Genomic DNA, 10,801 nt, shown 5'->3' on the forward strand with positions numbered 1-10,801 from the left:
AACTGTTCTTTTTATTTTGTATTTTATGCTTCGGGCGTTGACTTCTAAGGCCCTAACTGTTTGATCTGGTGGAACAACGCCGTAGAGTGAAGCCTAGGTTGCCCGCAACGTATAAATGACCATTACTTTCACACTGTTTGCAATTATTCCTTTTATACGATGGAAAAGCTGCTGTATTTATATCGTATTTTATGCTTCGGGCGTTGACTTCTAAGGCCCTAACTGTTTGATCTGGTGGAGCAACGCCCTAGAGTGTAGCCTAGGTTGCCCGGAACGTAGAAATGACAATTACTTTCACACTGTTTGCAATTATTCCTTTTACACGATGCAAAATCTGTTGTAGTTATATCGTATTTTATGCTTCTGGCGTTGACTTCTAAATACCTAACTATTCGATCTGGTGGAGCAACGCCCTAGAGTGAAGCTTAGGTTGCCCGGAACGTAGAAATGACCATAAGTTTCATAATGGTTGCAATTATTCGTTTTACACGGTGGAAAAACTGTTGTATTTCCATTGTATTTTATGCTTCGGGCGTTGACTTCTTAGGCCCTAACACTTCGATCTGGTGGAGCAACGCCCTACAGTGAAGCCTAGGTTGCCCGGAACGTAGATATGACCATAACCTTCACACAGGTTGCAATTATTCGTTTTATACGGTGTAAAGGCTGTTGTATTTATTTTGTATTTTATTCTTCTGGTGTTGACTTCTTAGGCCCTAACTATTCGATCTGGTGGAACAACGCCGTAGAGTGAAGCCTAGGTTGCCCGGAACGTATAAATGACCATTACTTTCACACTGTTTGCAATTATTCCTTTTATACGATGGAAAAGCTGCTGTATTTATATCGTATTTTATGTTTCTGGCGATGACTTCTAAGGACCTAACTACTCGATCTGGTGGAACAACGCCCTAGGGTGAAGCCTAGGTTGCCCGGAACGTAGAAATGACCATAACATGTACACTGGTAGCAATTATTCGTTTTATACAATGGAAAAGCTGTTCTTTTTATTTTGTATTTTATGCTTCGGGCGTTGACTTCTAAGGCCCTAACTGTTTGATCTGGTGGAGCAACGCCCTGGAGTGAAGCCTAGTTTGCCCGGAACGAAGAAATGACAATTACTTTCACACTGTCTGCAATTATGCGTTTTTTACGATGGAAAAGCTGTTGTATTTATATTGTATTATATGCCTCTGGCGTTGACTTCTAAGGCCCTAACTATTCGACCTGATAGAGCAACGCCCTAGAATGAAGCCTAGGTTGCTCGGAATATAGAAATGACCATAACTTTCACACTGGTTGCAATTATTCGTTTTCTGCGATGGAAAAACTGTTCTATTTATTTTGTATTTTATGCTTCGGGCGTTGACTTCTAAGGCCCTAACTGTTTGATCTGGTGGAGCAACGCCCTAGAGTGTAGCCTAGGTTGCCCGGAACGTAGAAATGGCAATTACTTTCACACTGTTTGCAATTATTCCTTTTATACGATGCAAAAGCTGTTGTATTTATATCGTATTTTATGCTTCTGGCGTTGACTTCTAAGGACCTAACTATTCGATCTGGTGGAGCAACGCCCTAGAGTAAAGCCTAGGTTGCTCGGAATGTAGAAATAACAATAGCTTTCACACTGGTTGCAATTATACGTTCTTTACGATGGAAAAGCTGTTGTATTTATATTGTATTTTATGACTCTGGCGTTGACTTCTAAGGCCCTATCTATTCGATCTAGTGTAGCAACGCCCTAGAGTGAAGCCTAGGTTGGCCGGAATGTAGAAGTGACCATCACTTTCAAACTGGTTGCAATTAATCCTGTTTACGATGGAAAAACTGTTGTATTTTTATTGTATTTAATGCTTCTGGCGTTCACTTCTTAGGCCCTAACTATTCGAGCTGGTGGAACAACGCCCTCGAGTGAAGCCTAGGTTGCTCGGAATGTAGAAATAACCATAACTTTCACACTGGTTGCAATTATTCGTTTTATACGATGGAAAAACTGTTGTATTTATATTGTATTTTATGCTTCTGGCGTTCACTTCTTAGGCTCTAACTATTCGATCTAGTGGAACAACGCCCAAGGGTGAAGCCTAGGTTACCCGGAACGTAGAAATGACCATAACTTTTACACTGGTAGCAATTATTCGTTTTATACAATGGAAAAACTGTTGTATTTATTTTGTATTTTATGCTTCGGGCGTTGACTTCTAAGGCCCTAACTGTTTAATCTGGTGGAGCAACGCCCTAGGGTGAAGCCTAGGTTGCCCGGAACGTAGAAATGACCATTACTTTCACACTGTTTGCAATTATTCCTTTTATACGATTGAAAAGCTGTTGTATTTATATCGTATTTTATGCTTCTGGCGTTGACTTCTATGGCCCTAACTATTCGATCTAGTGGAGCAACGCCCTAGAGTGAAGCCTAGGTTGACCGGAACGTAGAAATGACCATAAGTTTCACACTGGATACCATTATTCGTTTTAGACGATGGAAAAGCTGTTGAATTTATATCGTATTTTATGCTTCTGGCGTTGACTTCTTAGGCCATAACTATTCCATCTGGTGGAACAACGCCCTAAGGTGAAGCCTAGGTTGCCCGGATCGTAGAAATGACCAGTACTTTCACACTGGTTGCAGTTATTCGTTTTATACGATGGAAAAACTGTTCTATTTATTTTGCATTTTATGCTTCGGGCGTTGACTTCTAAGGCGCTAACTATTCGATCTGGTGCAGCAACGCCCTAGACTGTAGCCTAGGTTGCTCGGAATATAGAAATGACCATAACTTTCACACTGGTTGCAATTATTCGTTTTCTACGATGGAAAAACTGTTGTATTTATATTGTATTTTATGCTTCTGGCGTTCACTTCTTAGGGCCTAACTATTCGATCTGATGGAACAATGCCCTAGGGTGAAGCCTAGGTTGCCCGGAACGTAGAAATGACCATAACTTTTACACTGGTAGCAATTATTCGTTTTATACAATGGAAAAACTGTTCTATTTATTTTGTATTTTATGCTTCGGCCGTTGACTTCTTTGGCCCTAACAATTCGATCTGGTGGCGCAACGCCCTAGAGTGAAGCCTAGGTTCCCTGGAACGTACAAATGACATTCACTTTCACACGGGTTGCAATTATTCCTGTTATAGGTTGGAAAGACTGTTGTATTTTTATTGCATTTTATGCTTCTGGCGTTCACTTCTTAGGCCCTAACTATTCGATCTGGTGGAACAACGCCCTAGGGTAAAGCCTAGGTTTCCCGGAACGTAGAAATGACCATAACTTTTACGCTGGTAGCAGTTATTCGTTTTATACAATGGAAAAACTGTTGTATTTATTTTGTATTTTATGCTTCGGGCGTTGACTTCTAAGGCCCTAACTGTTTGATCTGGTGGAGCAACGCCCTAGAGTGGAGCCTAGGATGCCCGGAACGTAGAAATGACCATAACTTTCACACTGGTTGCTATTATTCGTTTTATACGATGGAAAAACTGTTATATTTATATTGTATTTTATGCTTCTGGCGTTGACTTCTCAGGCCCTAACTATTCGATCTGGTGGAACAACGCCCTAGAGTGAAGCCTAGGTTGCCTGGAACGTAGAAATGACCATCACTTTCACACGGGTTGCAATTATTCCTGTTATAGGATGGAAAGACTGTTGCATTTTTATTGTATTTTATGCTTCGGGCGTTGACTTCTAAGGCCCTAACTGTTCGATCTGGTGGAGCAACGCCCTAGAGTGAAGCCTAGTTTGCCCGGAACGTAGAAATAACCATTACTTTCACACTGTTTGCAATTATTCCTTTTATACGATGGAAAAACTGTTCTATTTATTTTGTATTTTATGCTTCGGGCGTTGACTTCTTTGGCCCTAACAATTCGATCTGGTGGAGCAACGCCCTAGAGTGAAGCCTAGGTTGCCCGGAAAGTAGAAATGACCATAACTTTCACACTGGGTGCAATTATTCGTTTTATACGATGGAAAAACTGTTGTATTTATATTGTATTTTATGCTTCTGGCGTTCACTTCTTAGGCCCTAACTATTCGATCTGGTGGAACAACGCCCAAGGGTGAAGCCTAGGTTGCCCGGAACGTAGAAATGACCATAACTTTTACACTGGTAGCAATTACTCGTTTTATACAATGGAAAAACTGTTCTATTTATTTTGTATTTTATGCTTCGGGCGTTGACTTCTAAGGCCCTAACTGTTTAATCTGGTGGAGCAACGCCCTAGGGTGAAGCCTAGGTTGCGCGAAACGTAGAAATGACCATTACTTTCACACTGTTTGCAATTAGTCCTTTTATACGATTGAAAAGCTGTTGTATTTATATCGTATTTTATCCTTCTGGCGTTGACTTCTATGGCCCTAACTATTCGATCTAGTGGAGCAACGCCCTAGAGTGAAGCCTAGGTTGCCCGGAACGTAGAAATGACCATCGCTTTCAAACTGGTTGCAATTAATCCTGTTATACGATGGAAAAACTGTTGTATTTTTATTGCATTTTATGCTTCGGGCGTTGACTTCTAAGGCCCTAACTATTCAATCTGTTGGAGCAACGCCCTAGAGTGAAGCCTAGGTTGCTCGGAATGTAGAAATGACCATAACTTTCACACTGGTTGCAGTTATTAGTTTTATACGATGGAAAAACTGTTGTATTTATATCGTATTTTATGCATCTGGCGTTGACTTCTAAGGACCTAACTATTCGATCTGGTGGAACAACGCCCTAGGGTGAAGCCTAGGTTGCCCGGAACGTAGAAATGGCCATAACATTTACACTGGTAGCAATTATTCGTTTTATACAATGGAAAAACTGTTCTTTTTATTTTGTATTTTATGCTTCGGGCGTTGACTTCTAAGGCCCTAACTGTTTGATCTGGTGGAACAACGCCGTAGAGTGAAGCCTAGGTTGCCCGCAACGTATAAATGACCATTACTTTCACACTGTTTGCAATTATTCCTTTTATACGATGGAAAAGCTGCTGTATTTATATCGTATTTTATGCTTCGGGCGTTGACTTCTAAGGCCCTAACTGTTTGATCTGGTGGAGCAACGCCCTAGAGTGTAGCCTAGGTTGCCCGGAACGTAGAAATGACAATTACTTTCACACTGTTTGCAATTATTCCTTTTATACGATGCAAAATCTGTTGTAGTTATATCGTATTTTATGCTTCTGGCGTTGACTTCTAAATACCTAACTATTCGATCTGGTGGAGCAACGCCCTAGAGTGAAGCTTAGGTTGCCCGGAACGTAGAAATGACCATAAGTTTCATAATGGTTGCAATTATTCGTTTTACACGATGGAAAAACTGTTGTATTTCCATTGTATTTTATGCTTCGGGCGTTGACTTCTTAGGCCCTAACACTTCGATCTGGTGGAGCAACGCCCTACAGTGAAGCCTAGGTTGCCCGGAACGTAGATATGACCATAACCTTCACACAGGTTGCAATTATTCGTTTTATACGGTGTAAAAGCTGTTGTATTTATTTTGTATTTTATTCTTCTGGTGTTGACTTCTTAGGCCCTAACTATTCGATCTGGTGGAGCAACGCCCTACAGTGAAGCCTAGGCTGCCCGGAACGTAGATATGACCATAACCTTCACACAGGTTGCAATTATTCGTTTTATACAATGGAAAAACTGTTCTATTTATTTTGTATTTTATGCTTCGAGCGTTGACTTCTAAGGCCCTAACTGTTTAATCTGGTGGAGCAACGCCCTAGGGTGAAGCCTAGGTTGCCCGGAACGTAGAAATGACCATTACTTTCACACTGTTTGCAATTATTCCTTTTATACGATTGAAAAGCTGTTGTATTTATATCGTATTTTATGCTTCTGGCGTTGACTTCTATGGCCCTAACTATTCGATCTAGTGGAGCAACGCCCTAGAGTGAAGCCTAGGTTGCCCGGAACGTAGAAATGACCATCGCTTTCAAACTGGTTGCAATTAATCCTGTTATACGATGGAAAAACTGTTGTATTTTTATTGCATTTTATGCTTCGGGCGTTGACTTCTAAGGCCCTAACTATTCAATCTGTTGGAGCAACGCACTAGAGTGAAGCCTAGGTTGCTCGGAATGTAGAAATGACCATAACTTTCACACTGGTTGCAATTATTAGTTTTATACGGTGGAAAAACTGTTGTATTTATATTGTATTTAATGCTTCTGGCGTTGACTTCTTAGGCCCTAACAATTCGATCTGGTGGAGCAACGCCCTACAGTGAAGCCTAGGTTGCCCGGAACGTAGGTATGACCATAACCTTCACACAGGTTGCAATTATTCGTTTTATACGTTGTAAAGGCTGTTGTATTTATTTTGCATTTTATTCTTCTGGTGTTGACTTCTTAGGCCCTAACTATTCGATCTGGTAGAACAACGCCGTAGAGTGAAGCCTAGGTTGCCCGGAACGTAGAAATGACCATTACTTGCACAGTGTTTGCAATTATTCATTTTATACGATGGAAAAGCGGTTGTATTTATATTGTATTTTATGCTCCTGGCGTTGACTTCTAAGGCCGTAGATATTAGACGTGGTGGAGCAACGCCCTAGAGTGACGCCTAGGTTGACCGGAACGTAGAAATGACCATTACTTTGTCAATGTCTGCAATTATTCATTTTATACGATGGAAAAACTGTTGTACTTATATTGTATTTTATCCTTCTGGCGTTAAATTCTAAGTCCCTAGCTATTCGATCTGGTAGAGCAACGCCCTAGAGTGAAACATAGGTTACCCGGGACGTAGAAATGACCAGTACTTTCACACTGGTTGCAGTTATTCGTTTTATACTATGGAAAAACTGTTCTATTTATTTCGCATTTTATGCTTCGGGCGTTGACTTCTAAGGCCCTAGCTATTCCATCTGGTGGAGCAACACCCTAGCGTGAAGTCTAGGTTGCCCGAAACGTAGAAATAACAATTACTTCCACAATGCTTGCAAATATACATTATATACGATGGAAAAACTGTAGCACCTTTATTGTATTTTATGCTTCTGGCGTTGACTTCATAGGCCCTAACTATTCGATCTGGTGGAGGAACGTCCTAGAGTGAAGCCTAGGTTGACCGGAACGTAGAAATGACCATAAGTTTCACACTGGATACCATTATTCGTTTTAGACGATGGAAAAGCTGTTGAATTTATATCGTATTTTATGCTTCTGGCGTTGACTTCTTAGGCCATAACTATTCCATCTGGTGGAACAACGCCCTAAGGTGAAGCCTAGGTTGCCCGGATCGTAGAAATGACCAGTACTTTCACACTGGTTGCAGTTATTCGTTTTATACGATGGAAAAACTGTTCTATTTATTTTGCATTTTATGCTTCGGGCGTTGACTTCTAAGGCGCTAACTATTCGATCTGGTGCAGCAACGCCCTAGACTGTAGCCTAGGTTGCTCGGAATATAGAAATGACCATAACTTTCACACTGGTTGCAATTATTCGTTTTCTACGATGGAAAAACTGTTGTATTTATATTGCATTTTATGCTTCTGGCGTTCACTTCTTAGGGCCTAACTATTCGATCTGATGGAACAATGCCCTAGGGTGAAGCCTAGGTTGCCCGGAACGTAGAAATGACCATAACTTTTACACTGGTAGCAATTATTCGTTTTATACAATGGAAAAACTGTTCTATTTATTTTGTATTTTATGCTTCGGCCGTTGACTTCTTTGGCCCTAACAATTCGATCTGGTGGCGCAACGCCCTAGAGTGAAGCCTAGGTTCCCTGGAACGTACAAATGACATTCACTTTCACACGGGTTGCAATTATTCCTGTTATAGGTTGGAAAGACTGTTGTATTTTTATTGCATTTTATGCTTCTGGCGTTCACTTCTTAGGCCCTAACTATTCGATCTGGTGGAACAAAGCCCTAGGGTAAAGCCTAGGTTGCCCGGAACGTAGAAATGACCATAACTTTTACGCTGGTAGCAGTTATTCGTTTTATACAATGGAAAAACTGTTGTATTTATTTTGTATTTTATGCTTCGGGCGTTGACTTCTAAGGCCCTAACTGTTTGATCTGGTGGAGCAACGCCCTAGAGTGAAGCCTAGGTTGCCCCGAACGTAGAAATGACCATAACTTTCACACTGGTTGCTATTATTCGTTTTATACGATGGAAAAACTGTTATATTTATATTGTATTTTATGCTTCTGGCGTTGACTTCTTAGGCCCTAACTATTCGATCTGGTGGAACAACGCCCTAGGGTGAAGCCTAGGTTGCCCGGAACGTAGAAATGACCATAGCTTTTACACTGGTAGCAATTATTCGTTTTATACAATGGAAAAACCGTTCTATTTATTTTGTATTTTATGCTTCGGGCGTTGACTTCTAAGGCCCTAACTGTTTGATCTGGTGGAGCAACGCCCTAGAGTGAAGCCTAGGTTGCCCGGAACGTAGAAATGACCATAACTTTCACACTGGTTGCTATTATTCGTTTTATACGATGGAAAAACTGTTATATTTATATTGTATTTTATGCTTCTGGCGTTGACTTCTTAGGCCCTAACTATTCGATCTGGTGGAACAACGGCCTAGAGTGAAGCCTAGGTTGCCGGGAACGTAGAAATGACCATCACTTTCACACGGGTTGCAATTATTCCTGTTATAGGATGGAAAAACTGTTATATTTATATTGTATTTTATGCTTCTGGCGTTGACTTCTTAGGCCCTAACTATTCGATCTGGTGGAACAACGCCCTAGGGTGAAGCTTAGGTTGCCCGGAACGTAGAAATGACCATAGCTTTTACACTGGTAGCAATTATTCGTTTTATACAATGGAAAAACCGTTCTATTTATTTTGTATTTTATGCTTCGGGCGTTGACTTCTAAGGCCCTAACTATTCAGTCTGTTGGAGCAACGCCCTAGGGTGAAGCCTAGGTTGCTCGGAAAGTAGAAATGACCATAAGTTTCATAATGGTTGCAATTATTCGTTTTATACGATGGAAAAACTGTTGTATTTATATTGTATTTTATGCTTCTGGCGTTGACTTCTAAGGCCCTAATTATTCGATTTGGTGGAGCAATGCCTCAGAGTTAAGTCTAGGATGCCCGATACGCCGAAATGATCATTACTTTCACGCTTGTTCCAATTATTCCAGTTATACGATGAAAAGATTGTTGTATTTTTATTGTATTTTATGCTTCATTCGTGGACTTCTGAGGCCGTAGCTATTCGATGTGGTGGAAGAACGCCATACAGTGAAGCCTAGGTTGCCCGGAACGTAGAATAGACCATAACTTTCACACTCGTTGCTATTATTCGTTTTATACGATGGAAAAACTGTTATATTTATATTGTATTTTATGCCTCTGGCGTTGACTTCTTAGGCCCTAACTATTCGATCTTGTGGAACAACGCCCTAGAGTGAAGCCTAGGTTGCGCGGAACGTAGAAATGACCATAACTTTCACACTGGTGGCAATTATTCGTTTTATACATTGGAAAAACTGTTCTATTTATATTGTATTTTATGCTTCTGGCGTTGACTACTTAGGCCCTAACTATTCGATCTTGTGGAACAACGGCCTAGAGTGAAGCCTAGGTTGCCTGGAACGTAGAAATGACCATCACTTTCACACGGGTTGCAATTATTCCTGTTATAGGATGGAAAGACTCTTGTACTTTTATTGTATTTTATTCTCCTGGTGTTGACTTCTTAGGCCCTAACTATTCGATTTGGTGGAACAACGCCGTAGAGTGAAGCCTAGGTTGCCCGGAACGAAGAAATGACCATTACTTTCACACTGTTTGCAATTATTCCTTTTATACGATGGAACAGCTGTTGTATTTATATCGTATTTTATGCTTCTGGCGTTGACTTCTAAGGTCCTAACTATTCGATCTGGTGGAGCAACGCCCTAGAGTGAAGCCTAGGTTGCCCGGAACGTAGAAATGACCATAACTTTTACACTGGTAGCAATTATTCGTTTTATACAATGGAAAAACTGTTCTATTTATTTTGAATTTTATGCTTCGGGCGTTGACTTCTTTGGCCCTAACAATTCGATCTGGTGGCGCAACGCCCTAGAGTGAAGCCTAGGTTCCCTGGAATGTACAAATGACATTCACTTTCACACGGGTTGCAATTATTCCTGTTATAGGATGGACAGATTGTTGTATTTTTATTGCATTTTATGCTTCTGGCGTTCACTTCTTAGGCCCTGACTATTCGATCTGGTGGAACAACGCCCTAGGGTGAAGCCTAGGTTGCCCGGAACGTAGAAATGACCATTGCTTTCACACTGTTTGCAATTATTCCTTTTATACCATGGAAAAGCTGTTGTATTTATATCGTATTTTATGATTCTGGCGTTGACTTCTAAGGACTTAGCTATTCGATCTGGTGGAGCAACGCCCTGGAGTGAAGCCTAGGTTGCTCGGAATATAGAAATGACCATAACTTTCACACTGGTTGCAATTATTCGTTTTCTACGATGGAAAAACTGTTGTATTTATATTGTATTTTATGCTTCTGGCGTTCACTTCTTAGGCCCTAACTATTCTACCTGGTGGAACAACGCCCTAGGGTGAAGCCTAGGTTTCCCGGAACGTAGAAATGACCATATCTTTTACACTGGTAGCAATTATTCGTTTTATACAATGGAAAAACTGTTGTATTTTTATTGTATTTTATGCTTCTGGCGTTGACTTCTTAGGCCCTAACTATTCGATCTGGTGGAGCAACGCCCTGGAGTGAAACCTGGGTTGCCTGGAACGTAGAAATGACCACTACTATCACACTGGTTGCAAATTATTCCTGCTATACGATGGAAAAACTGTTGTAT

This window comes from Calliopsis andreniformis, unplaced genomic scaffold, assembly GCF_051401765.1.
Source record: "Calliopsis andreniformis isolate RMS-2024a unplaced genomic scaffold, iyCalAndr_principal scaffold0017, whole genome shotgun sequence".
Classification (NCBI taxonomy): Eukaryota; Metazoa; Arthropoda; class Insecta; order Hymenoptera; family Andrenidae; genus Calliopsis; species Calliopsis andreniformis.